The 27,448-nt window shown below is 46.3% G+C and overlaps 1 long non-coding RNA gene across 1 annotated transcript; it reads left to right on the top strand.

Moving 5' to 3' along the window:
• Positions 1 to 247: 247 nt before the first annotated feature.
• LOC140695354 (uncharacterized) lies at positions 248 to 5,219 on the top strand. Its single transcript, XR_012071078.1, has 4 exons — positions 248 to 321; positions 3,289 to 3,439; positions 3,530 to 3,602; positions 4,979 to 5,219. It is a non-coding gene; the product is annotated as an uncharacterized lncRNA (long non-coding RNA).
• The last annotated feature ends 22,229 nt before the right edge of the window (positions 5,220 to 27,448 follow it).

Raw genomic sequence — 27,448 nt, 5'->3', positions numbered from 1 at the left:
GGCAGATCTTCCACTGTCTGCTCTGAAAGGTTCTGGAAACTGACCTGTGAACTCAGGTCTTTGGGCAGCAGCAGTATCTCGAACTTACACAGCTTCCCGGACCAAACACCTAAGCCAAGCTCCACAGAGGGCGGCAGCCCCTCCATCACACTGATCCACCCACAGAACTCTGCCCGGTTACCTAGGATCCAACAGCCACAACAAGCCTCGCGGTACACACCAACATTCCACCTGGAATCCAACCGGTACCTGCCATCCCCAATGGCTGCTGCATCTTGTCAGTGTTGGGGGAGGGGCTGCATCCGACGAGAGGTGCCTAAGGTAAATGTGATTCTACCCACTAGCGTCCCATGGGCCTTTCTTCTTCCCTCTTTCCTTTTGCTCAGATCTGTATGCACAGTACCAATGGAGGGAAGTGGGTCCCTTTTTAGTTGATGGTTTCACACGTCTTTAAACTTTCTAACAGTTCACAGTACACAGAGACCCTCTAAAGGAGACTTATGTTCCTATGATATCCGTACACCCGGAATACATATGCGTCGCCTGATTTCTGCTGAAACACCCGCACTCTCAGGACATGGATCCATTTGTTTCATGGGGGCTGAAATTCCAAGAAATGAAACCAACCCCAATGTGCACTTTACTGTCTGTCTCTTTTGCTCTTAGTACACTTTGGCAGATCTACGTGCCTTTGTTATAGGCTTCTTACATTTCTTCTCTACGTAGCGTAGAATATGGCATTCCTTCATCCTGTCGGAAGACATACAAGTCTACATCACGGACTAGGAATCCATTTGATTCCAAATCGGCATTTGGGTTAGGTCACGATATGCTCTTATGAATCAATATTTACGAATATGAATGCACGCCTCTGATTTCCGAAGACAAGTGTGCTGAGTACATGCAAGCCGCGATACTGGGTCGATGCGTGCTGAATGATCCTTGACATCACCTTGAGTATTTTCTTTTGAATAATCATGATTCCCTTGGTAGATGTCAGCCAACCGTGCCCTTTTGGTGCTTGTTTGTTGGTTTGATTCTTTGTTGGTCTGCTTCTTGCTTGTTTTGCAAACACGTCAGGCCATGCAGCTCTCCTTTCGCTTCAAACAGAGAGTCCAATAAGCTGATTCACTTAAGAGAGTGCTTCCAATCACCTATGATTTCCTGCTTCCCTCTCCCATCTTTAGGGTTTTGATGTCCTCCTTGCCTTCTTCTTGTTTCTTCTTTGCCACTCATGCTCTTCTTGCATTTCCAAAAATGGTTTTCTTCTTTCCATTTCATCTTGCTGCTTTTCTATTCAGGGGAGTATTCTCAACCTTCCTTTTAGAAGAAGTTTTGAACTGCTGAATTCTTTTAAGATTTGCCGGTCTGTGGAATTCTCTAGCTCTGCCGTTATTAGAAATGGTGGTCATGGGGCATAGGCTACCCTAGGTGGCAGCATTTGGCCATTCAGGATATGGTCTGTGTCCTGGCACTCCTCCCTGTCCTGCAATATTGCTGCCGAGATATCAGCTGAAACCCCTCTGGAGGTTCCCTTGTGACTATGTTGTTTCCTCCAGGTGCATTTTAAATCACTGGGATATTCGTGAACTTTGTTGATTTGAATCATACAGCTGCTGGTAGGTCTATTGGGATTCCACCTCCTTTGGATGCTGTGTAATCCCTGAATTCGCATAGATGATTCTTTCTTGGCTTTCAGCACGTTTCAGTCTGATTTTTCTACAGATACATTTTCAGACAGTTTTTGTTTCTTTATCTCTTGCTTTTCCATCTGGGACTCTTATGAACTCTAGTCTTTCATGCCCTGTCTTAACCCAGGATTCAACAGCAATGTTTCATTGGTTTGCACTTGCTTTCCTATGTCTGCTTCTGACCGAGGGATTTCTGTTCCCCTGTCTTCACAGTCATTCACGCGTCCCTCTGCATTATCTAGTCTGCTAAGGGCTGAATTTTGGCCCTGATATGATCACATCCATTGAGTTTTCTGATATTTTTTGGCTCGTCTTTAGACTTTCTCTTCCCCTTTTCTGATATTCTGCCTTTTGTGATTCTGAGACAATGTTGTTCTTCAGGGTTTTCCAGACCTCCAATTTCAACACTTGGTCTGGATAGCGTTTTGCAGTCTAGTTGTTGGAAAGCTTATCTTCTGGGCCTTCAATATCTTTGGAACTGAAAATGGTACTTCCTGTTTCTTTTACTGTACTTCTTCATCTCTACTGGTCAGGTAATATCAGGTATCTAATGTAGACTTCTAGGGCTTTGTTAAGTGAAAATTTTACACTCTTGTCTCTACGCAATTCCATGGGATTTCTGTGAGGACAACTTCTCCTAGACACTGATGCCATATTCTGTTCCTGTGTGTGTTGTCTGGTATATCTCCAATTGCTGGTGTTGCATTTGTTGTGATGAACATCCCATACTATTTCGATTAGCATAACTTCATTTCGGTTACGCATATCTCACAATTCTGAAAGTGCGCAGGACACTTCCTCTTGTGGAAATGAGGCTTCTAAAGGTTCTCAGCTCTGCATTCTGCTCTATGTCATTTTGGAGTGTTTAAAAAAAAGCAAACTGAGAGTGCGCTTGTGCTTTGTAGTGCCACGGGAATGTCCCAATGAAAGCAGTTCTTCCCAGAGCTTCTCTGTCTACTGAAACACCAGTGGAAGCTCATCCATGGATGTCACACATCAGGGCCTGCTGGAATGATCCCGCAGACCTACCTTGGTGTCCTCGGTGCCGTACCGTGCCGGTGCCATCCAAAATGTAGCATCCGCTTTTGGGAGATAGTGCTGAAGGAAATGCTTCCTCTTCTCACGCTGTGGACTTGGACCACTCTTCCTTGTCCTCTCATCCTTGTGGCACGGGTGCACGAAGGCAACCACAGAGCTGTTGCGCATCCTGTGCCTCAAACCAAACCATAATCCCAGCCCAGGTTATGAATGTAGCAGATCCTAAGGCTTTTCATTCTGATTTCAAACCCAAGGCCCCCTGGATCCCTCAGACCAGATGCACGATAGCTCTGATTCAGCCCCACACGTGCTCTATTGGCAAGATGCCCAATTGGTCCCTGGTCCTGCAGATGCACTGGGTGTGGCCATGGGACATATCGGTAATCTCAACTGCGCGACCAGTGTGGTTGCTTTATCATTGGTACACAGTTCGGTTTGCTCTCTTGATTCGACCCACCACATCCCACAACGCACTCCAGATCCCTGAGACTCAGCGTGTGCCATCATCCGTAGCCCTATCCCTCACTGACCGTTGCCTCTGCTACCTCAAATTTGGCAGCTCGGATCTTGGTCTCAGAATCAACTGTGGGGATATTTTGCGCTGGATTCTTTGAGTTCTGTCAGCCAAGCATCTGCTGTGCACTCTTGTAAATCTCAGCACATCACCTTCAATCCCATGTCTCCTGTCCGCTTGAGAGTGTGCGTCCAAGGTAAACAGAGTTTCACCCTTGTTGCTCCATCACCAGGGGTCAGACCCTGCACTGGTTTCCATTCCCTGCTTTGCCGTCTCCTGCTTCCAGGTGTCCTGAGGCCTCATCCTGTCTTTGGAAGTAACAGGCCTCTCTTCGGCAAGTGTCCTGTGCCAAGGGCTGGGTGAGTGGATGTTTCCATTGCTCTGTACCTGGGAGCGAGTGAGTGCAGGTTGCACTTCTTCTCTGCCAACTGGGCATCGATGAATCAACACTATCCAGATACATTTCACAGAAATGTGATATTTGCTTAGCTCTTTGTTTCTATACAGCCTTGGTGGGAGGGATTGTCCGAAGACACCTGTTTTGACAGTGTGTTGATATCTCATTTGCAGTCTTTAAGAAGTTTAACAGAATTCATTTACATGTTTTGGGAGTATACGAAAATGAAGTTATTTTTTGAAACACACTGTATCGACCTAGAAGCCAGACTTGTCAATTTTGGTAACATTTTGTCAGCTCTACGGAAAACCTAGACAGAAAGAATGCAAACTTCCAGTCCAAACTGTTAAAGGGGTCATGTCAGCTCTTTACGGTTGAAGCCTCCGAAACCAACAGGAACCATGAAATAACTATTGGAAACATGAAATAACCCCCAACCTTGGATACACTTGTGCATGTGGTGCCCTTTACTCCCAGTGACACCTACTGGCCAATGTTGGCATTTCAAGGGGTAACATCCCTCTCTAGGAAAATACAAGAGGAAACAAACCAAATATATACATTTAGGTTTGAATCCAAAAGCACCTAGAGGCATTATAGCTAGGACAACCCTGCTGCAGTTATGCTAGTCTATTGAGAACCAGGTGTTCTTCTATCAGTGATGAGAACGATTCATCATCCGATCATGTTGGGTAAAGCCATTTAACGCAACCAAGTCTGCACCCCCATGATATAGTGCCCCCGGGGGCTTGACTCAATTGAAAGACGATCCACAGAAGCTGTGTCTTTAATGTCACTGGCGACTTTGACAGTACAGTTCACTTTCTGACATGTACTATTTACCTACACTGTCTTGAAAAACTGAGGCCTAATACAGATTCAAGTTCAGTCAAAGATTCCCCTGACTTACCACACTCCCTTCACCCCAGGGAAGACATAAACACAACATTGGCTGAATCTAGCGGAAGGCCATCGTTTCTAGGTGTGAGCTAAGTATTCAATTCCTATCGATTTCAGCCGAGACTATTTGACCTTGAAGGAGTTCACTGTTGTTCACAGAGTGTGAAGCTGGAGGAAGTCTGATTCTAGGAGGGGCTTGCTCTTCTCGTAATGGCTTCATTGCAGCTCAGGTACTGATCCTTCAAAATGGATGCCTGAGTGGAGGGGAGGGAAGGGCAAGTGCTTGCTAGCTAGGCCCAAACCTGGGAAAAGGCTTACCTGGGCTTGGTGAATTCTGGTCTGAATGGCTTGGGAATGCCCCTTGGGACGTGTGGATTCTCACGACCTCTTCCAAGAACAGGAGCGTTTTGATCATCTCTGCCATCTCTTCTCTTGCAGATGTCAGGGACCTTGGACCCGTTCTTGGAGAAGAGAATTGAGGAACTTCCTCAAGTCCACGTTGGCACTCCGTATGTTTCTGCCAGTATCAGCGAGGATCAATAGGTCTCATGAATGTCTTTTGAGCCTGGTATCCTCTACAGCTGTCTCCACGCCAGTATTCTCCATTGTAGCAGAACATCTCTCATCCATGTGTTCGCATCTCTCCTCAATCCATGCAGCCAGCTTTTCGCCCAGCTTCTCTTCGTGTCTCCCCTAAAGTCGACTTCACCAGGACTGGGCAAGTCTGAAAGGACCTCGGAGCCTCACCAGTAAGCTGATGACAGGCAGATCTTCCACTGTCTGCTCTGAAAGGTTCTGGAAACTGACCTGTGAACTCAGGTCTTTGGGCAGCAGCAGTATCTCGAACTTACACAGCTTCCCGGACCAAACACCTAAGCCAAGCTCCACAGAGGGCGGCAGCCCCTCCATCACACTGATCCACCCACAGAACTCTGCCCGGTTACCTAGGATCCAACAGCCACAACAAGCCTCGCGGTACACACCAACATTCCACCTGGAATCCAACCGGTACCTGCCATCCCCAATGGCTGCTGCATCTTGTCAGTGTTGGGGGAGGGGCTGCATCCGACGAGAGGTGCCTAAGGTAAATGTGATTCTACCCACTAGCGTCCCATGGGCCTTTCTTCTTCCCTCTTTCCTTTTGCTCAGATCTGTATGCACAGTACCAATGGAGGGAAGTGGGTCCCTTTTTAGTTGATGGTTTCACACGTCTTTAAACTTTCTAACAGTTCACAGTACACAGAGACCCTCTAAAGGAGACTTATGTTCCTATGATATCCGTACACCCGGAATACATATGCGTCGCCTGATTTCTGCTGAAACACCTGCACTCTCAGGACATGGATCCATTTGTTTCATGGGGGCTGAAATTCCAAGAAATGAAACCAACCCCAATGTGCAATTTAATGTCTGTCTCTTTTGCTCTTAGTACACTTTGGCAGATCTACGTGCCTTTGTTATAGGCTTCTTACATTTCTTCTCTACGTAGCGTAGAATATGGCATTCCTTCATCCTGTCGGAAGACATACAAGTCTACATCACGGACTAGGAATCCATTTGATTCCAAATCGGCATTTGGGTTAGGTCACGATATGCTCTTATGAATCAATATTTACGAATATGAATGCACGCCTCTGATTTGCGAAGACAAGTGTGCTGAGTACATGGAAGCCGCGATACTGGGTCGATGCTTGCTGAATGATCCTTGACATCACCTTGAGTATTTTCTTTTGAATAATCATGATTCCCTTGGTAGATGTCAGCCAACCGTACCCTTTTGGTGCTTGTTTGTTGGTTTGATTCTTTGTTGGCCTGCTTCTTGCTTGTTTTGCAAACACGTCAGGCCATGCAGCTCTCCTTTCGCTTCAAACAGAGAGTCCAATAAGCTGATTCACTTAAGAGAGTGCTTCCAATCACCTATGATTTCCTGCTTCCCTCTCCCATCTTTAGGGTTTTGATGTCCTCCTTGCCTTCTTCTTGTTTCTTCTTTGCCACTCATGCTCTTCTTGCATTTCCAAAAATGGTTTTCTTCTTTCCATTTCATCTTGCTGCTTTTCTATTCAGGGGAGTATTCTCAACCTTCCTTTTAGAAGAAGTTTTGAACTGCTGAATTCTTTTAAGATTTGCCGGTCTGTGGAATTCTTTAGCTCTGCCGTTATTAGAAATGGTGGTCATGGGGCATAGGCTACCCTAGGTGGCAGCATTTGGCCATTCAGGATATGGTCTGTGTCCTGGCACTCCTCCCTGTCCTGCAATATTGCTGCCGAGATATCAGCTGAAACCCCTCTGGAGGTTCCCTTGTGACTATGTTGTTTCCTCCAGGTGCATTTTAAATCACTGGGATATTCGTGAACTTTGTTGATTTGAATCATACAGCTGCTGGTAGGTCTATTGGGATTCCACCTCCTTTGGATGCTGTGTAATCCCTGAATTCGCATAGATGATTCTTTCTTGGCTTTCAGCACGTTTCAGTCTTATTTTTCTACAGATACATTTTCAGACAGTTTTTGTTCCTTTATCTCTTGCTTTTCCATCTGGGACTCTTATGAACTCTAGTCTTTCATGCCCTGTCTTAACCCAGGATTCAACAGCAATGTTTCATTGGTTTGCACTTGCTTTCCTATGTCTGCTTCTGACCGAGGGATTTCTGTTCCCCTGTCTTCACAGTCATTCACGCGTCCCTCTGCATTATCTAGTCTGCTAAGGGCTGAATTTTGGCCCTGATATGATCACATCCATTGAGTTTTCTGATATTTTTTGGCTCGTCTTTAGACTTTCTCTTCCCCTTTTCTGATATTCTGCCTTTTGTGATTCTGAGACAATGTTGTTCTTCAGGGTTTTCCAGACCTCCAATTTCAACACTTGGTCTGGATAGCGTTTTGCAGTCTAGTTGTTGGAAAGCTTATCTTCTGGGCCTTCAATATCTTTGGAACTGAAAATGGTACTTCCTGTTTCTTTTACTGTACTTCTTCATCTCTACTGGTCAGGTAATATCAGGTATCTAATGTAGACTTCTAGGGCTTTGTTAAGTGAAAATTTTAGACTCTTGTCTCTACGCAATTCCATGGGATTTCTGTGAGGACAACTTCTCCTAGACACTGATGCCATATTCTGTTCCTGTGTGTGTTGTCTGGTATATCTCCAATTGCTGGTGTTGCATTTGTTGTGATGAACATCCCATACTATTTCGATTAGCATAACTTCATTTCGGTTACGCATATCTCACAATTCTGAAAGTGCGCAGGACACTTCCTCTTGTGGAAATGAGGCTTCTAAAGGTTCTCAGCTCTGCATTCTGCTCTATGTCATTTTGGAGTGTTTAAAAAAAAGCAACCTGAGAGTGCGCTTGTGCTTTGTAGTGCCACGGGAATGTCCCAATGAAAGCAGTTCTTCCCAGAGCTTCTCTGTCTACTGAAACACCAGTGGAAGCTCATCCATGGATGTCACACATCAGGGCCTGCTGGAATGATCCCGCAGACCTACCTTGGTGTCCTCGGTGCCGTACCGTGCCGGTGCCATCCAAAATGTAGCATCCGCTTTTGGGAGATAGTGCTGAAGGAAATGCTTCCTCTTCTCACGCTGTGGACTTGGACCACTCTTCCTTGTCCTCTCATCCTTGTGGCACGGGTGCACGAAGGCAACCACAGAGCTGTTGCGCATCCTGTGCCTCAAACCAAACCATAATCCCAGCCCAGGTTATGAATGTAGCAGATCCTAAGGCTTTTCATTCTGATTTCAAACCCAAGGCCCCCTGGATCCCTCAGACCAGATGCACGATAGCTCTGATTCAGCCCCACACGTGCTGTATTGGCAAGATGCCCAATTGGTCCCTGGTCCTGCAGATGCACTGGGTGTGGCCATGGGACATATCGGTAATCTCAACCGCGCGACCAGTGTGGTTGCTTTATCATTGGTACACAGTTCGGTTTGCTCTCTTGATTCGACCCACCACATCCCACAACGCACTCCAGATCCCTGAGACTCAGCGTGTGCCATCATCCGTAGCCCTATCCCTCACTGACCGTTGCCTCTGCTACCTCAAATTTGGCAGCTCGGATCTTGGTCTCAGAATCAACTGTGGGGATATATTGCGCTGGATTCTTTGAGTTCTGTCAGCCAAGCATCTGCTGTGCACTCTTGTAAATCTCAGCACATCACCTTCAATCCCATGTCTCCTGTCCGCTTGAGAGTGTGCGTCCAAGGTAAACAGAGTTTCACCCTTGTTGCTCCATCACCAGGGGTCAGACCCTGCACAGGTTTCCATTCCCTGCTTTGCCTTCTCCTGCTTCCAGGTGTCCTGAGGCCTCATCCTGTCTTTGGAAGTAACAGGCCTCTCTTCGGCAAGTGTCCTGTGCCAAGGACAGGGTGAGTGGATGTTTCCATTGCTCTGTACCTGGGAGCGAGTGAGTGCAGGTTGCACTTCTTCTCTGCCAACTGGGCATCGATGAATCTACACTATCCAGATACATTTCACAGAAATGTGATATTTGCTTAGCTCTTTGTTTCTATACAGCCTTGTTGGGAGGGATTGTCCGAAGACACCTGTTTTGACAGTGTGTTGATATCTCATTTGCAGTCTTTAAGAAGTTTAACAGAATTCATTTACATGTTTTGGGAGTATACGAAAATGAAGTTATTTTTTGAAACACACTGTATCGACCTAGAAGCCAGACTTGTCAATTTTGGTAACATTTTGTCAGCTCTACGGAAAACCTAGACAGAAAGAATGCAAACTTCCAGTCCAAACTGTTAAAGGGGTCATGTCAGCTCTTTACGGTTGAAGCCTCCGAAACCAACAGGAACCATGAAATAACTATTGGAAATATGAAATAACCCCCAACCTTGGATACACTTGTGCATGTGGTGCCCTTTACTCCCAGTGACACCTACTGGCCAATGTTGGCATTTCAAGGGGTAACATCCCTCTCTAGGAAAATACAAGAGGAAACAAACCAAATATATACATTTAGGTTTGAATCCAAAAGCACCTAGAGGCATTATAGCTAGGACAACCCTGCTGCAGTTATGCTAGTCTATTGAGAACCAGGTGTTCTTCTATCAGTGATGAGAACGATTCATCATCCGATCATGTTGGGTAAAGCCATTTAACGCAACCAAGTCTGCACCCCCATGATATAGTGCCCCAGGGGGCTTGACTCAATTGAAAGACGATCCACAGAAGCTGTGTCTTTAATGTCACTGGCGACTTTGACAGTACAGTTCACTTTCTGACATGTACTATTTACCTATACTGTCTTGAAAAACTGAGGCCTAATACAGATTCAAGTTCAGTCAAAGATTCCCCTGACTTACCACACTCCCTTCACCCCAGGGAAGATATAAACACAACATTGGCTGAATCTAGCGGAAGGCCATCGTTTCTAGGTGTGAGCTAAGTATTCAATTCCTATCGATTTCAGCCGAGACTATTTGACCTTGAAGGAGTTCACTGTTGTTCACAGAGTGTGAAGCTGGAGGAAGTCTGATTCTAGGAGGGGCTTGCTCTTCTCGTAATGGCTTCATTGCAGCTCAGGTACTGATCCTTCAAAATGGATGCCTGAGTGGAGGGGAGGGAAGGGCAAGTGCTTGCTAGCTAGGCCCAAACCTGGGAAAAGGCTTACCTGGGCTTGGTGAATTCTGGTCTGAATGGCTTGGGAATGCCCCTTGGGACGTGTGGATTCTCACGACCTCTTCCAAGAACAGGAGCGTTTTGATCATCTCTGCCATCTCTTCTCTTGCAGATGTCAGGGACCTTGGACCCGTTCTTGGAGAAGAGAATTGAGGATCTTCCTCAAGTCCACGTTGGCACTCCGTATGTTTCTGCCAGTATCAGCGAGGATCAATAGGTCTCATGAATGTCTTTTGAGCCTGGTATCCTCTACAGCTGTCTCCACGCCAGTATTCTCCATTGTAGCAGAACATCTCTCATCCATGTGTTCGCATCTCTCCTCAATCCGTGCAGCCAGCTTTTCGCCCAGCTTCTCTTCGTGTCTCCCCTAAAGTCGACTTCAGCAGGACTGGGCAAGTCTGAAAGTACCTCGGAGCCTCACCAGTAAGCTGATGACAGGCAGATCTTCCACTGTCTGCTCTGAAAGGTTCTGGAAACTGACCTGTGAACTCAGGTCTTTGGGCAGCAGCAGTATCTCGAACTTACACAGCTTCCCGGACCAAACACCTAAGCCAAGCTCCACAGAGGGCGGCAGCCCCTCCATCACACTGATCCACCCACAGAACTCTGACCGGTTACCTAGGATCCAACAGCCACAACAAGCCTCGCGGTACACACCAACATTCCACCTGGAATCCAACCGGTACCTGCCATCCCCAATGGCTGCTGCATCTTGTCAGTGTTGGGGGAGGGGCTGCATCCGACGAGAGGTGCCTAAGGTAAATGTGATTCTACCCACTAGCGTCCCATGGGCCTTTCTTCTTCCCTCTTTCCTTTTGCTCAGATCTGTATGCACAGTACCAATGGAGGGAAGTGGGTCCCTTTTTAGTTGATGGTTTCACACGTCTTTAAACTTTCTAACAGTTCACAGTACACAGAGACCCTCTAAAGGAGACTTATGTTCCTATGATATCCGTACACCCGGAATACATATGCGTCGCCTGATTTCTGCTGAAACACCCGCACTCTCAGGACATGGATCCATTTGTTTCATGGGGGCTGAAATTCCAAGAAATGAAACCAACCCCAATGTGCACTTTACTGTCTGTCTCTTTTGCTCTTAGTACACTTTGGCAGATCTACGTGCCTTTGTTATAGGCTTCTTACATTTCTTCTCTACGTAGCGTAGAATATGGCATTCCTTCATCCTGTCGGAAGACATACAAGTCTACATCACGGACTAGGAATCCATTTGATTCCAAATCGGCATTTGGGTTAGGTCACGATATGCTCTTATGAATCAATATTTACGAATATGAATGCACGCCTCTGATTTCCGAAGACAAGTGTGCTGAGTACATGCAAGCCGCGATACTGGGTCGATGCGTGCTGAATGATCCTTGACATCACCTTGAGTATTTTCTTTTGAATAATCATGATTCCCTTGGTAGATGTCAGCCAACCGTACCCTTTTGGTGCTTGTTTGTTGGTTTGATTCTTTGTTGGTCTGCTTCTTGCTTGTTTTGCAAACACGTCAGGCCATGCAGCTCTCCTTTCGCTTCAAACAGAGAGTCCAATAAGCTGATTCACTTAAGAGAGTGCTTCCAATCACCTATGATTTCCTGCTTCCCTCTCCCATCTTTAGGGTTTTGATGTCCTCCTTGCCTTCTTCTTGTTTCTTCTTTGCCACTCATGCTCTTCTTGCATTTCCAATAATGGTTTTCTTCTTTCCATTTCATCTTGCTGCTTTTCTATTCAGGGGAGTATTCTCAACCTTCCTTTTAGAAGAAGTTTTGAACTGCTGAATTCTTTTAAGATTTGCCGGTCTGTGGAATTCTCTAGCTCTGCCGTTATTAGAAACGGTGGTCATGGGGCATAGGCTACCCTAGGTGGCAGCATTTGGCCATTCAGGATATGGTCTGTGTCCTGGCACTCCTCCCTGTCCTGCAATATTGCTGCCGAGATATCAGCTGAAACCCCTCTGGAGGTTCCCTTGTGACTATGTTGTTTCCTCCAGGTGCATTTTAAATCACTGGGATATTCGTGAACTTTGTTGATTTGAATCATACAGCTGCTGGTAGGTCTATTGGGATTCCACCTCCTTTGGATGCTGTGTAATCCCTGAATTCGCATAGATGATTCTTTCTTGGCTTTCAGCACGTTTCAGTCTGATTTTTCTACAGATACATTTTCAGACAGTTTTTGTTTCTTTATCTCTTGCTTTTCCATCTGGGACTCTTATGAACTCTAGTCTTTCATGCCCTGTCTTAACCCAGGATTCAACAGCAATGTTTCATTGGTTCGCACTTGCTTTCCTATGTCTGCTTCTGACCGAGGGATTTCTGTTCCCCTGTCTTCACAGTCATTCACGCGTCCCTCTGCATTATCTAGTCTGCTAAGGGCTGAATTTTGGCCCTGATATGATCACATCCATTGAGTTTTCTGATATTTTTTGGCTCGTCTTTAGACTTTCTCTTCCCCTTTTCTGATATTCTGCCTTTTGTGATTCTGAGACAATGTTGTTCTTCAGGGTTTTCCAGACCTCCAATTTCAACACTTGGTCTGGATAGCGTTTTGCAGTCTAGTTGTTTGAAAGCTTATCTTCTGGGCCTTCAATATCTTTGGAACTGAAAATGGTACTTCCTGTTTCTTTTACTGTACTTCTTCATCTCTACTGGTCAGGTAATATCAGGTATCTAATGTAGAATTCTAGGGCTTTGTTAAGTGAAAATTTTAGACTCTTGTCTCTACGCAATTCCATGGGATTTCTGTGAGGACAACTTCTCCTAGACATTGATGCCATATTCTGTTCCTGTGTGTGTTGTCTGGTAAATCTCCAATTGCTGGTGTTGCATTTGTTGTGATGAACATCCCATAATATTTCGAATAGCATAACTTCATTTCGGTTACGCATATCTCACAATTCTGAAAGTGCGCAGGACACTTCCTCTTGTGGAAATGAGGCTTCTAAAGGTTCTCAGCTCTGCATTCTGCTCTATGTCATTTTGGAGTGTTTAAAAAAAAGCAACCTGAGAGTGCGCTTGTGCTTTGTAGTGCCACGGGAATGTCCCAATGAAAGCAGTTCTTCCCAGAGCTTCTCTGTCTACTGAAACACCAGTGGAAGCTCATCCATGGATGTCACACATCAGGGCCTGCTGGAATGATCCCGCAGACCTACCTTGGTGTCCTCGGTGCCGTACCGTGCCGGTGCCATCCAAAATGTAGCATCCGCTTTTGGGAGATAGTGCTGAAGGAAATGCTTCCTCTTCTCACGCTGTGGACTTGGACCACTCTTCCTTGTCCTCTCATCCTTGTGGCACGGGTGCACGAAGGCAACCACAGAGCTGTTGCGCATCCTGTGCCTCAAACCAAACCATAATCCCAGCCCAGGTTATGAATGTAGCAGATCCTAAGGCTTTTCATTCTGATTTCAAACCCAAGGCCCCCTGGATCCCTCAGACCAGATGCACGATAGCTCTGATTCAGCCCCACACGTGCTCTATTGGCAAGATGCCCAATTGGTCCCTGGCCTGCAGATGCACTGGGTGTGGCCATGGGACATATCGGTAATCTCAACCGCGCGACCAGTGTGGTTGCTTTATCATTGGTACACAGTTCGGTTTGCTCTCTTGATTCGACCCACCACATCCCACAACGCACTCCAGATCCCTGAGACCCAGCGTGTGCCATCATCCGTAGCCCTATCCCTCACTGACCGTTGCCTCTGCTACCTCAAATTTGGCAGCTCGGATCTTGGTCTCAGAATCAACTGTGGGGATATTTTGCGCTGGATTCTTTGAGTTCTGTCAGCCAAGCTTCTGCTGTGCACTCTTGTAAATCTCAGCACATCACCTTCAATCCCATGTCTCCTGTCCGCTTGAGAGTGTGCGTCCAAGGTAAACAGAGTTTCACCCTTGTTGCTCCATCACCAGGGGTCAGACCCTGCACTGGTTTCCATTCCCTGCTTTGCCGTCTCCTGCTTCCAGGTGTCCTGAGGCCTCATCCTGTCTTTGGAAGTAACAGGCCTCTCTTCGGCAAGTGTCCTGTGCCAAGGGCTGGGTGAGTGGATGTTTCCATTGCTCTGTACCTGGGAGCGAGTGAGTGCAGGTTGCACTTCTTCTCTGCCAACTGGGCATCGATGAATCAACACTATCCAGATACATTTCACAGAAATGTGATATTTGCTTAGCTCTTTGTTTCTATACAGCCTTGGTGGGAGGGATTGTCCGAAGACACCTGTTTTGACAGTGTGTTGATATCTCATTTGCAGTCTTTAAGAAGTTTAACAGAATTCATTTACATGTTTTGGGAGTATACGAAAATGAAGTTATTTTTTGAAACACACTGTATCGACCTAGAAGCCAGACTTGTCAATTTTGGTAACATTTTGTCAGCTCTACGGAAAACCTAGACAGAAAGAATGCAAACTTCCAGTCCAAACTGTTAAAGGGGTCATGTCAGCTCTTTACGGTTGAAGCCTCCGAAACCAACAGGAACCATGAAATAACTATTGGAAACATGAAATAACCCCCAACCTTGGAAACACTTGTGCATGTGGTGCCCTTTACTCCCAGTGACACCTACTGGCCAATGTTGGCATTTCAAGGGGTAACATCCCTCTCTAGGAAAATACAAGAGGAAACAAACCAAATATATACATTTAGGTTTGAATCCAAAAGCACCTAGAGGCATTATAGCTAGGACAACCCTGCTGCAGTTATGCTAGTCTATTGAGAACCAGGTGTTCTTCTATCAGTGATGAGAACGATTAAACATCCGATCATGTTGGGTAAAGCCATTTAACGCAACCAAGTCTGCACCCCCATGATATAGTGCCCCCGGGGGCTTGACTCAATTGAAAGACGATCCACAGAAGCTGTGTCTTTAATGTCACTGGCGACTTTGACAGTACAGTTCACTTTCTGACATGTACTATTTACCTATACTGTCTTGAAAAACTGAGGCCTAATACAGATTCAAGTTCAGTCAAAGATTCCCCTGACTTACCACACTCCCTTCACCCCAGGGAAGACATAAACACAACATTGGCTGAATCTAGCGGAAGGCCATCGTTTCTAGGTGTGAGCTAAGTATTCAATTCCTATCGATTTCAGCCGAGACTATTTGACCTTGAAGGAGTTCACTGTTGTTCACAGAGTGTGAAGCTGGAGGAAGTCTGATTCTAGGAGGGGCTTGCTCTTCTCGTAATGGCTTCATTGCAGCTCAGGTACTGATCCTTCAAAATGGATGCCTGAGTGGAGGGGAGGGAAGTGCAAGTGCTTGCTAGCTAGGCCCAAACCTGGGAAAAGGCTTACCTGGGCTTGGTGAATTCTGGTCTGAATGGCTTGGGAATGCCCCTTGGGACGTGTGGATTCTCACGACCTCTTCCAAGAACAGGAGCGTTTTGATCATCTCTGCCATCTCTTCTCTTGCAGATGTCAGGGACCTTGGACCCGTTCTTGGAGAAGAGAATTGAGGATCTTCCTCAAGTCCACGTTGGCACTCCGTATGTTTCTGCCAGTATCAGCGAGGATCAATAGGTCTCATGAATGTCTTTTGAGCCTGGTATCCTCTACAGCTGTCTCCACGCCAGTATTCTCCATTGTAGCAGAACATCTCTCATCCATGTGTTCGCATCTCTCCTCAATCCGTGCAGCCAGCTTTTCGCCCAGCTTCTCTTCGTGTCTCCCCTAAAGTCGACTTCAGCAGGACTGGGCAAGTCTGAAAGTACCTCGGAGCCTCACCAGTAAGCTGATGACAGGCAGATCTTCCACTGTCTGCTCTGAAAGGTTCTGGAAACTGACCTGTGAACTCAGGTCTTTGGGCAGCAGCAGTATCTCGAACTTACACAGCTTCCCGGACCAAACACCTAAGCCAAGCTCCACAGAGGGTGGCAGCCCCTCCATCACACTGATCCACCCACAGAACTCTGCCCGGTTACCTAGGATCCAACAGCCACAACAAGCCTCGCGGTACACACCAACATTCCACCTGGAATCCAACCGGTACCTGCCATCCCCAATGGCTGCTGCATCTTGTCAGTGTTGGGGGAGGGGCTGCATCCGACGAGAGGTGCCTAAGGTAAATGTGATTCTACCCACTAGCGTCCCATGGGCCTTTCTTCTTCCCTCTTTCCTTTTGCTCAGATCTGTATGCACAGTACCAATGGAGGGAAGTGGGTCCCTTTTTAGTTGATGGTTTCACACGTCTTTAAACTTTCTAACAGTTCACAGTACACAGAGACCCTCTAAAGGAGACTTATGTTCCTATGATATCCGTACACCCGGAATACATATGCGTCGCCTGATTTCTGCTGAAACACCCGCACTCTCAGGACATGGATCCATTTGTTTCATGGGGGCTGAAATTCCAAGAAATGAAACCAACCCCAATGTGCACTTTACTGTCTGTCTCTTTTGCTCTTAGTACACTTTGGCAGATCTACGTGCCTTTGTTATAGGCTTCTTACATTTCTTCTCTACGTAGCGTAGAATATGGCATTCCTTCATCCTGTCGGAAGACATACAAGTCTACATCACGGACTAGGAATCCATTTGATTCCAAATCGGCATTTGGGTTAGGTCACGATATGCTCTTATGAATCAATATTTACGAATATGAATGCACGCCTCTGATTTCCGAAGACAAGTGTGCTGAGTACATGCAAGCCGCGATACTGGGTCGATGCGTGCTGAATGATCCTTGACATCACCTTGAGTATTTTCTTTTGAATAATCATGATTCCCTTGGTAGATGTCAGCCAACCGTACCCTTTTGGTGCTTGTTTGTTGGTTTGATTCTTTGTTGGTCTGCTTCTTGCTTGTTTTGCAAACACGTCAGGCCATGCAGCTCTCCTTTCGCTTCAAACAGAGAGTCCAATAAGCTGATTCACTTAAGAGAGTGCTTCCAATCACCTATGATTTCCTGCTTCCCTCTCCCATCTTTAGGGTTTTGATGTCCTCCTTGCCTTCTTCTTGTTTCTTCTTTGCCACTCATGCTCTTCTTGCATTTCCAATAATGGTTTTCTTCTTTCCATTTCATCTTGCTGCTTTTCTATTCAGGGGAGTATTCTCAACCTTCCTTTTAGAAGAAGTTTTGAACTGCTGAATTCTTTTAAGATTTGCCGGTCTGTGGAATTCTCTAGCTCTGCCGTTATTAGAAATGGTGGTCATGGGGCATAGGCTACCCTAGGTGGCAGCATTTGGCCATTCAGGATATGGTCTGTGTCCTGGCACTCCTCCCTGTCCTGCAATATTGCTGCCGAGATATCAGCTGAAACCCCTCTGGAGGTTCCCTTGTAACTATGTTGTTTCTTCCAGGTGCATTTTAAATCACTGGGATATTCGTGAACTTTGTTGATTTGAATCATACAGCTGCTGGTAGGTCTATTGGGATTCCACCTCCTTTGGATGCTGTGTAATCCCTGAATTCGCATAGATGATTCTTTCTTGGCTTTCAGCACGTTTCAGTCTGATTTTTCTACAGATACATTTTCAGACAGTTTTTGTTTCTTTATCTCTTGCTTTTCCATCTGGGACTCTTATGAACTCTAGTCTTTCATGCCCTGTCTTAACCCAGGATTCAACAGCAATGTTTCATTGGTTTGCACTTGCTTTCCTATGTCTGCTTCTGACTGAGGGATTTCTGTTCCCCTGTCTTCACAGTCATTCACGCGTCCCTCTGCATTATCTAGTCTGCTAAGGGCTGAATTTTGGCCCTGATATGATCACATCCATTGAGTTTTCTGATATTTTTTGGCTCGTCTTTAGACTTTCCCTTCCCCTTTTCTGATATTCTGCCTTTTGTGATTCTGAGACAATGTTGTTCTTCAGGGTTTTCCAGACCTCCAATTTCAACACTTGGTCTGGATAGCGTTTTGCAGTCTAGTTGTTTGAAAGCTTATCTTCTGGGCCTTCAATATCTTTGGAACTGAAAATGGTACTTCCTGTTTCTTTTACTGTACTTCTTCATCTCTACTGGTCAGGTAATATCAGGTATGTAATGTAGACTTCTAGGGCTTTGTTAAGTGAAAATTTTAGACTCTTGTCTCTATGCAATTCCATGGGATTTCTGTGAGGACAACTTCTCCTAGACATTGATGCCATATTCTGTTCCTGTGTGTGTTGTCTGGTAAATCTCCAATTGCTGGTGTTGCATTTGTTGTGATGAACATCCCATAATATTTCGATTAGCATAACTTCATTTCGGTTACGCATATCTCACAATTCTGAAAGTGCGCAGGACACTTCCTCTTGTGGAAATGAGGCTTCTAAAGGTTCTCAGCTCTGCATTCTGCTCTATGTCATTTTGGAGTGTTTAAAAAAAAGCAACCTGAGAGTGCGCTTGTGCTTTGTAGTGCCACGGGAATGTCCCAATGAAAGCAGTTCTTCCCAGAGCTTCTTTGTCTACTGAAACACCAGTGGAAGCTCATCCATGGATGTCACACATCAGGGCCTGCTGGAATGATCCCGCAGACCTACCTTGGTGTCCTCGGTGCCGTACCGTGCCGGTGCCATCCAAAATGTAGCATCCGCTTTTGGGAGATAGTGCTGAAGGAAATGCTTCCTCTTCTCACGCTGTGGACTTGGACCACTCTTCCTTGTCCTCTCATCCTTGTGGCACGGGTGCACGAAGGCAACCACAGAGCTGTTGCGCATCCTGTGCCTCAAACCAAACCATAATCCCAGCCCAGGTTATGAATGTAGCAGATCCTAAGGCTTTTCATTCTGATTTCAAACCCAAGGCCCCCTGGATCCCTCAGACCAGATGCACGATAGCTCTGATTCAGCCCCACACGTGCTCTATTGGCAAGATGCCCAATTGGTCCCTGGTCCTGCAGATGCACTGGGTGTGGCCATGGGACATATCGGTAATCTCAACCGCGCGACCAGTGTGGTTGCTTTATCATTGGTACACAGTTCGGTTTGCTCTCTTGATTCGACCCACCACATCCCACAACGCACTCCAGATCCCTGAGACTCAGCGTGTGCCATCATCCGTAGCCCTATCCCTCACTGACCGTTGCCTCTGCTACCTCAAATTTGGCAGCTCGGATCTTGGTCTCAGAATCAACTGTGGGGATATTTTGCGCTGGATTCTTTGAGTTCTGTCAGCCAAGCATCTGCTGTGCACTCTTGTAAATCTCAGCACATCACCTTCAATCCCATGTCTCCTGTCCGCTTGAGAGTGTGCGTCCAAGGTAAACAGAGTTTCACCCTTGTTGCTCCATCACCAGGGGTCAGACCCTGCACTGGCTTCCATTCCCTGCTTTGCCTTCTCCTGCTTCCAGGTGTCCTGAGGCCTCATCCTGTCTTTGGAAGTAACAGGCCTCTCTTCGGCAAGTGTCCTGTGCCAAGGGCTGGGTGAGTGGATGTTTCCATTGCTCTGTACCTGGGAGCGAGTGAGTGCAGGTTGCACTTCTTCTCTGCCAACTGGGCATCGATGAATCAACACTATCCAGATACATTTCACAGAAATGTGATATTTGCTTAGCTCTTTGTTTCTATACAGCCTTGGTGGGAGGGATTGTCCGAAGACACCTGTTTTGACAGTGTGTTGATATCTCATTTGCAGTCTTTAAGAAGTTTAACAGAATTCATTTACATGTTTTGGGAGTATACGAAAATGAAGTTATTTTTTGAAACACACTGTATCGACCTAGAAGCCAGACTTGTCAATTTTGGTAACATTTTGTCAGCTCTACGGAAAACCTAGACAGAAAGAATGCAAACTTCCAGTCCAAACTGTTAAAGGGGTCATGTCAGCTCTTTACGGTTGAAGCCTCCGAAACCAACAGGAACCATGAAATAACTATTGGAAACATGAAATAACCCCCAACCTTGGATACACTTGTGCATGTGGTGCCCTTTACTCCCAGTGACACCTACTGGCCAATGTTGGCATTTCAAGGGGTAACATCCCTCTCTAGGAAAATACAAGAGGAAACAAACCAAATATATACATTTAGGTTTGAATCCAAAAGCACCTAGAGGCATTATAGCTAGGACAACCCTGCTGCAGTTATGCTAGTCTATTGAGAACCAGGTGTTCTTCTATCAGTGATGAGAACGATTCATCATCCGATCATGTTGGGTAAAGCCATTTAACGCAACCAAGTCTGCACCCCCATGATATAGTGCCCCCGGGGGCTTGACTCAATTGAAAGACGATCCACAGAAGCTGTGTCTTTAATGTCACTGGCGACTTTGACAGTACAGTTCACTTTCTGACATGTACTATTTACCTATACTGTCTTGAAAAACTGAGGCCTAATACAGATTCAAGTTCAGTCAAAGATTCCCCTGACTTACCACACTCCCTTCACCCCAGGGAAGACATAAACACAACATTGGCTGAATCTAGCGGAAGGCCATCGTTTCTAGGTGTGAGCTAAGTATTCAATTCCTATCGATTTCAGCCGAGACTATTTGACCTTGAAGGAGTTCACTGTTGTTCACAGAGTGTGAAGCTGGAGGAAGTCTGATTCTAGGAGGGGCTTGCTCTTCTCGTAATGGCTTCATTGCAGCTCAGGTACTGATCCTTCAAAATGGATGCCTGAGTGGAGGGGAGGGAAGGGCAAGTGCTTGCTAGCTAGGCCCAAACCTGGGAAAAGGCTTACCTGGGCTTGGTGAATTCTGGTCTGAATGGCTTGGGAATGCCCCTTGGGACGTGTGGATTCTCACGACCTCTTGCAAGAACAGGAGCGTTTTGATCATCTCTGCCATCTCTTCTCTTGCAGATGTCAGGGACCTTGGACCCGTTCTTGGAGAAGGGAATTGAGGAACTTCCTCAAGTCCACGTTGGCACTCCGTATGTTTCTGCCAGTATCAGCGAGGATCAATAGGTCTCATGAATGTCTTTTGAGCCTGGTATCCTCTACAGCTGTCTCCACGCCAGTATTCTCCATTGTAGCAGAACATCTCTCATCCATGTGTTCGCATCTCTCCTCAATCCGTGCAGCCAGCTTTTCGCCCAGCTTCTCTTCGTGTCTCCCCTAAAGTCGACTTCACCAGGACTGGGCAAGTCTGAAAGTACCTCGGAGCCTCACCAGTAAGCTGATGACAGGCAGATCTTCCACTGTCTGCTCTGAAAGGTTCTGGAAACTGACCTGTGAACTCAGGTCTTTGGGCAGCAGCAGTATCTCGAACTTACACAGCTTCCCGGACCAAACACCTAAGCCAAGCTCCACAGAGGGCGGCAGCCCCTCCATCACACTGATCCACCCACAGAACTCTGCCCGGTTACCTAGGATCCAACAGCCACAACAAGCCTCGCGGTACACACCAACATTCCACCTGGAATCCAACCGGTACCTGCCATCCCCAATGGCTGCTGCATCTTGTCAGTGTTGGGGGAGGGGCTGCATCCGACGAGAGGTGCCTAAGGTAAATGTGATTCTACCCACTAGCGTCCCATGGGCCTTTCTTCTTCCCTCTTTCCTTTTGCTCAGATCTGTATGCACAGTACCAATGGAGGGAAGTGGGTCCCTTTTTAGTTGATGGTTTCACACGTCTTTAAACTTTCTAACAGTTCACAGTACACAGAGACCCTCTAAAGGAGACTTATGTTCCTATGATATCCGTACACCCGGAATACATATGCGTCGCCTGATTTCTGCTGAAACACCCGCACTCTCAGGACATGGATCCATTTGTTTCATGGGGGCTGAAATTCCAAGAAATGAAACCAACCCCAATGTGCACTTTACTGTCTGTCTCTTTTGCTCTTAGTACACTTTGGCAGATCTACGTGCCTTTGTTATAGGCTTCTTACATTTCTTCTCTACGTAGCGTAGAATATGGCATTCCTTCATCCTGTCGGAAGACATACAAGTCTACATCACGGACTAGGAATCCATTTGATTCCAAATCGGCATTTGGGTTAGGTCACGATATGCTCTTATGAATCAATATTTACGAATATGAATGCACGCCTCTGATTTCCGAAGACAAGTGTGCTGAGTACATGCAAGCCGCGATACTGGGTCGATGCGTGCTGAATGATCCTTGACATCACCTTGAGTATTTTCTTTTGAATAATCATGATTCCCTTGGTAGATGTCAGCCAACCGTACCCTTTTGGTGCTTGTTTGTTGGTTTGATTCTTTGTTGGTCTGCTTCTTGCTTGTTTTGCAAACACGTCAGGCCATGCAGCTCTCCTTTCGCTTCAAACAGAGAGTCCAATAAGCTGATTCACTTAAGAGAGTGCTTCCAATCACCTATGATTTCCTGCTTCCCTCTCCCATCTTTAGGGTTTTGATGTCCTCCTTGCCTTCTTCTTGTTTCTTCTTTGCCACTCATGCTCTTCTTGCATTTCCAATAATGGTTTTCTTCTTTCCATTTCATCTTGCTGCTTTTCTATTCAGGGGAGTATTCTCAACCTTCCTTTTAGAAGAAGTTTTGAACTGCTGAATTCTTTTAAGATTTGCCGGTCTGTGGAATTCTCTAGCTCTGCCGTTATTAGAAATGGTGGTCATGGGGCATAGGCTACCCTAGGTGGCAGCATTTGGCCATTCAGGATATGGTCTGTGTCCTGGCACTCCTCCCTGTCCTGCAATATTGCTGCCGAGATATCAGCTGAAACCCCTCTGGAGGTTCCCTTGTGACTATGTTGTTTCCTCCAGGTGCATTTTAAATCACTGGGATATTCGTGAACTTTGTTGATTTGAATCATACAGCTGCTGGTAGGTCTATTGGGATTCCACCTCCTTTGGATGCTGTGTAATCCCTGAATTCGCATAGATGATTCTTTCTTGGCTTTCAGCACGTTTCAGTCTGATTTTTCTACAGATACATTTTCAGACAGTTTTTGTTTCTTTATCTCTTGCTTTTCCATCTGGGACTCTTATGAACTCTAGTCTTTCATGCCCTGTCTTAACCCAGGATTCAACAGCAATGTTTCATTGGTTTGCACTTGCTTTCCTATGTCTGCTTCTGACCGAGGGATTTCTGTTCCCCTGTCTTCACAGTCATTCACGCGTCCCTCTGCATTATCTAGTCTGCTAAGGGCTGAATTTTGGCCCTGATATGATCACATCCATTGAGTTTTCTGATATTTTTTGGCTCGTCTTTAGACTTTCTCTTCCCCTTTTCTGATATTCTGCCTTTTGTGATTCTGAGACAATGTTGTTCTTCAGGGTTTTCCAGACCTCCAATTTCAACACTTGGTCTGGATAGCGTTTTGCAGTCTAGTTGTTGGAAAGCTTATCTTCTGGGCCTTCAATATCTTTGGAACTGAAAATGGTACTTCCTGTTTCTTTTACTGTACTTCTTCATCTCTACTGGTCAGGTAATATCAGGTATCTAATGTAGACTTCTAGGGCTTTGTTAAGTGAAAATTTTAGACTCTTGTCTCTACGCAATTCCATGGGATTTCTGTGAGGACAACTTCTCCTAGACATTGATGCCATATTCTGTTCCTGTGTGTGTTGTCTGGTATATCTCCAATTGCTGGTGTTGCATTTGTTGTGATGAACATCCCATACTATTTCGATTAGCATAACTTCATTTCGGTTACGCATATCTCACAATTCTGAAAGTGCGCAGGACACTTCCTCTTGTGGAAATGAGGCTTCTAAAGGTTCTCAGCTCTGCATTCTGCTCTATGTCATTTTGGAGTGTTTAAAAAAAAGCAAACTGAGAGTGCGCTTGTGCTTTGTAGTGCCACGGGAATGTCCCAATGAAAGCAGTTCTTCCCAGAGCTTCTCTGTCTACTGAAACACCAGTGGAAGCTCATCCATGGATGTCACACATCAGGGCCTGCTGGAATGATCCCGCAGACCTACCTTGGTGTCCTCGGTGCCGTACCGTGCCGGTGCCATCCAAAATGTAGCATCCGCTTTTGGGAGATAGTGCTGAAGGAAATGCTTCCTCTTCTCACGCTGTGGACTTGGACCACTCTTCCTTGTCCTCTCATCCTTGTGGCACGGGTGCACGAAGGCAACCACAGAGCTGTTGCGCATCCTGTGCCTCAAACCAAACCATAATCCCAGCCCAGGTTATGAATGTAGCAGATCCTAAGGCTTTTCATTCTGATTTCAAACCCAAGGCCCCCTGGATCCCTCAGACCAGATGCACGATAGCTCTGATTCAGCCCCACACGTGCTCTATTGGCAAGATGCCCAATTGGTCCCTGGTCCTGCAGATGCACTGGGTGTGGCCATGGGACATATCGGTAATCTCAACCGCGCGACCAGTGTGGTTGCTTTATCATTGGTACACAGTTCGGTTTGCTCTCTTGATTCGACCCACCACATCCCACAACGCACTCCAGATCCCTGAGACTCAGCGTGTGCCATCATCCGTAGCCCTATCCCTCACTGACCGTTGCCTCTGCTACCTCAAATTTGGCAGCTCGGATCTTGGTCTCAGAATCAACTGTGGGGATATTTTGCGCTGGATTCTTTGAGTTCTGTCAGCCAAGCATCTGCTGTGCACTCTTGTAAATCTCAGCACATCACCTTCAATCCCATGTCTCCTGTCCGCTTGAGAGTGTGCGTCCAAGGTAAACAGAGTTTCACCCTTGTTGCTCCATCACCAGGGGTCAGACCCTGCACTGGTTTCCATTCCCTGCTTTGCCTTCTCCTGCTTCCAGGTGTCCTGAGGCCTCATCCTGTCTTTGGAAGTAACAGGCCTCTCTTCGGCAAGTGTCCTGTGCCAAGGGCTGGGTGAGTGGATGTTTCCATTGCTCTGTACCTGGGAGCGAGTGAGTGCAGGTTGCACTTCTTCTCTGCCAACTGGGCATCGATGAATCAACACTATCCAGATACATTTCACAGAAATGTGATATTTGCTTAGCTCTTTGTTTCTATACAGCCTTGGTGGGAGGGATTGTCCGAAGACACCTGTTTTGACAGTGTGTTGATATCTCATTTGCAGTCTTTAAGAAGTTTAACAGAATTCATTTACATGTTTTGGGAGTATACGAAAATGAAGTTATTTTTTGAAACACACTGTATCGACCTAGAAGCCAGACTTGTCAATTTTGGTAACATTTTGTCAGCTCTACGGAAAACCTAGACAGAAAGAATGCAAACTTCCAGTCCAAACTGTTAAAGGGGTCATGTCAGCTCTTTACGGTTGAAGCCTCCGAAACCAACAGGAACCATGAAATAACTATTGGAAACATGAAATAACCCCCAACCTTGGATACACTTGTGCATGTGGTGCCCTTTACTCCCAGTGACACCTACTGGCCAATGTTGGCATTTCAAGGGGTAACATCCCTCTCTAGGAAAATACAAGAGGAAACAAACCAAATATATACATTTAGGTTTGAATCCAAAAGCACCTAGAGGCATTATAGCTAGGACAACCCTGCTGCAGTTATGCTAGTCTATTGAGAACCAGGTGTTCTTCTATCAGTGATGAGAACGATTCATCATCCGATCATGTTGGGTAAAGCCATTTAACGCAACCAAGTCTGCACCCCCATGATATAGTGCCCCCGGGGGCTTGACTCAATTGAAAGACGATCCACAGAAGCTGTGTCTTTAATGTCACTGGCGACTTTGACAGTACAGTTCACTTTCTGACATGTACTATTTACCTATACTGTCTTGAAAAACTGAGGCCTAATACAGATTCAAGTTCAGTCAAAGATTCCCCTGACTTACCACACTCCCTTCACCCCAGGGAAGACATAAACACAACATTGGCTGAATCTAGCGGAAGGCCATCGTTTCTAGGTGTGAGCTAAGTATTCAATTCCTATCGATTTCAGCCGAGACTATTTGACCTTGAAGGAGTTCACTGTTGTTCACAGAGTGTGAAACTGGAGGAAGTCTGATTCTAGGAGGGGCTTGCTCTTCTCGTAATGGCTTCATTGCAGCTCAGGTACTGATCCTTCAAAATGGATGCCTGAGTGGAGGGGAGGGAAGGGCAAGTGCTTGCTAGCTAGGCCCAAACCTGGGAAAAGGCTTACCTGGGCTTGGTGAATTCTGGTCTGAATGGCTTGGGAATGCCCCTTGGGACGTGTGGATTCTCACGACCTCTTCCAAGAACAGGAGCGTTTTGATCATCTCTGCCATCTCTTCTCTTGCAGATGTCAGGGACCTTGGACCCGTTCTTGGAGAAGAGAATTGAGGAACTTCCTCAAGTCCACGTTGGCACTCCGTATGTTTCTGCCAGTATCAGCGAGGATCAATAGGTCTCATGAATGTCTTTTGAGCCTGGTATCCTCTACAGCTGTCTCCACGCCAGTATTCTCCATTGTAGCAGAACATCTCTCATCCATGTGTTCGCATCTCTCCTCAATCCGTGCAGCCAGCTTTTCGCCCAGCTTCTCTTCGTGTCTCCCCTAAAGTCGACTTCAGCAGGACTGGGCAAGTCTGAAAGTACCTCGGAGCCTCACCAGTAAGCTGATGACAGGCAGATCTTCCACTGTCTGCTCTGAAAGGTTCTGGAAACTGACCTGTGAACTCAGGTCTTTGGGCAGCAGCAGTATCTCGAACTTACACAGCTTCCCGGACCAAACACCTAAGCCAAGCTCCACAGAGGGCGGCAGCCCCTCCATCACACTGATCCACCCACAGAACTCTGCCCGGTTACCTAGGATCCAACAGCCACAACAAGCCTCGCGGTACACACCAACATTCCACCTGGAATCCAACCGGTACCTGCCATCCCCAATGGCTGCTGCATCTTGTCAGTGTTGGGGGAGGGGCTGCATCCGACGAGAGGTGCCTAAGGTAAATGTGATTCTACCCACTAGCGTCCCATGGGCCTTTCTTCTTCCCTCTTACCTTTTGCTCAGATCTGTATGCACAGTACCAATGGAGGGAAGTGGGTCCCTTTTTAGTTGATGGTTTCACACGTCTTTAAACTTTCTAACAGTTCACAGTACACAGAGACCCTCTAAAGGAGACTTATGTTCCTATGATATCCGTACACCCGGAATACATATGCGTCGCCTGATTTCTGCTGAAACACCCGCACTCTCAGGACATGGATCCATTTGTTTCATGGGGGCTGAAATTCCAAGAAATGAAACCAACCCCAATGTGCACTTTACTGTCTGTCTCTTTTGCTCTTAGTACACTTTGGCAGATCTACGTGCCTTTGTTATAGGCTTCTTACATTTCTTCTCTACGTAGCGTAGAATATGGCATTCCTTCATCCTGTCGGAAGACATACAAGTCTACATCACGGACTAGGAATCCATTTGATTCCAAATCGGCATTTGGGTTAGGTCACGATATGCTCTTATGAATCAATATTTACGAATATGAATGCACGCCTCTGATTTCCGAAGACAAGTGTGCTGAGTACATGCAAGCCGCGATACTGGGTCGATGCGTGCTG

Source organism: Vicugna pacos, unplaced genomic scaffold, assembly GCF_048564905.1.
Source record: "Vicugna pacos unplaced genomic scaffold, VicPac4 scaffold_196, whole genome shotgun sequence".
In the NCBI taxonomy this organism is placed as follows: Eukaryota; Metazoa; Chordata; class Mammalia; order Artiodactyla; family Camelidae; genus Vicugna; species Vicugna pacos.
Note: the sequence above shows the minus strand (reverse complement) of the source record. Positions and strands in the feature narration are given on the sequence as shown.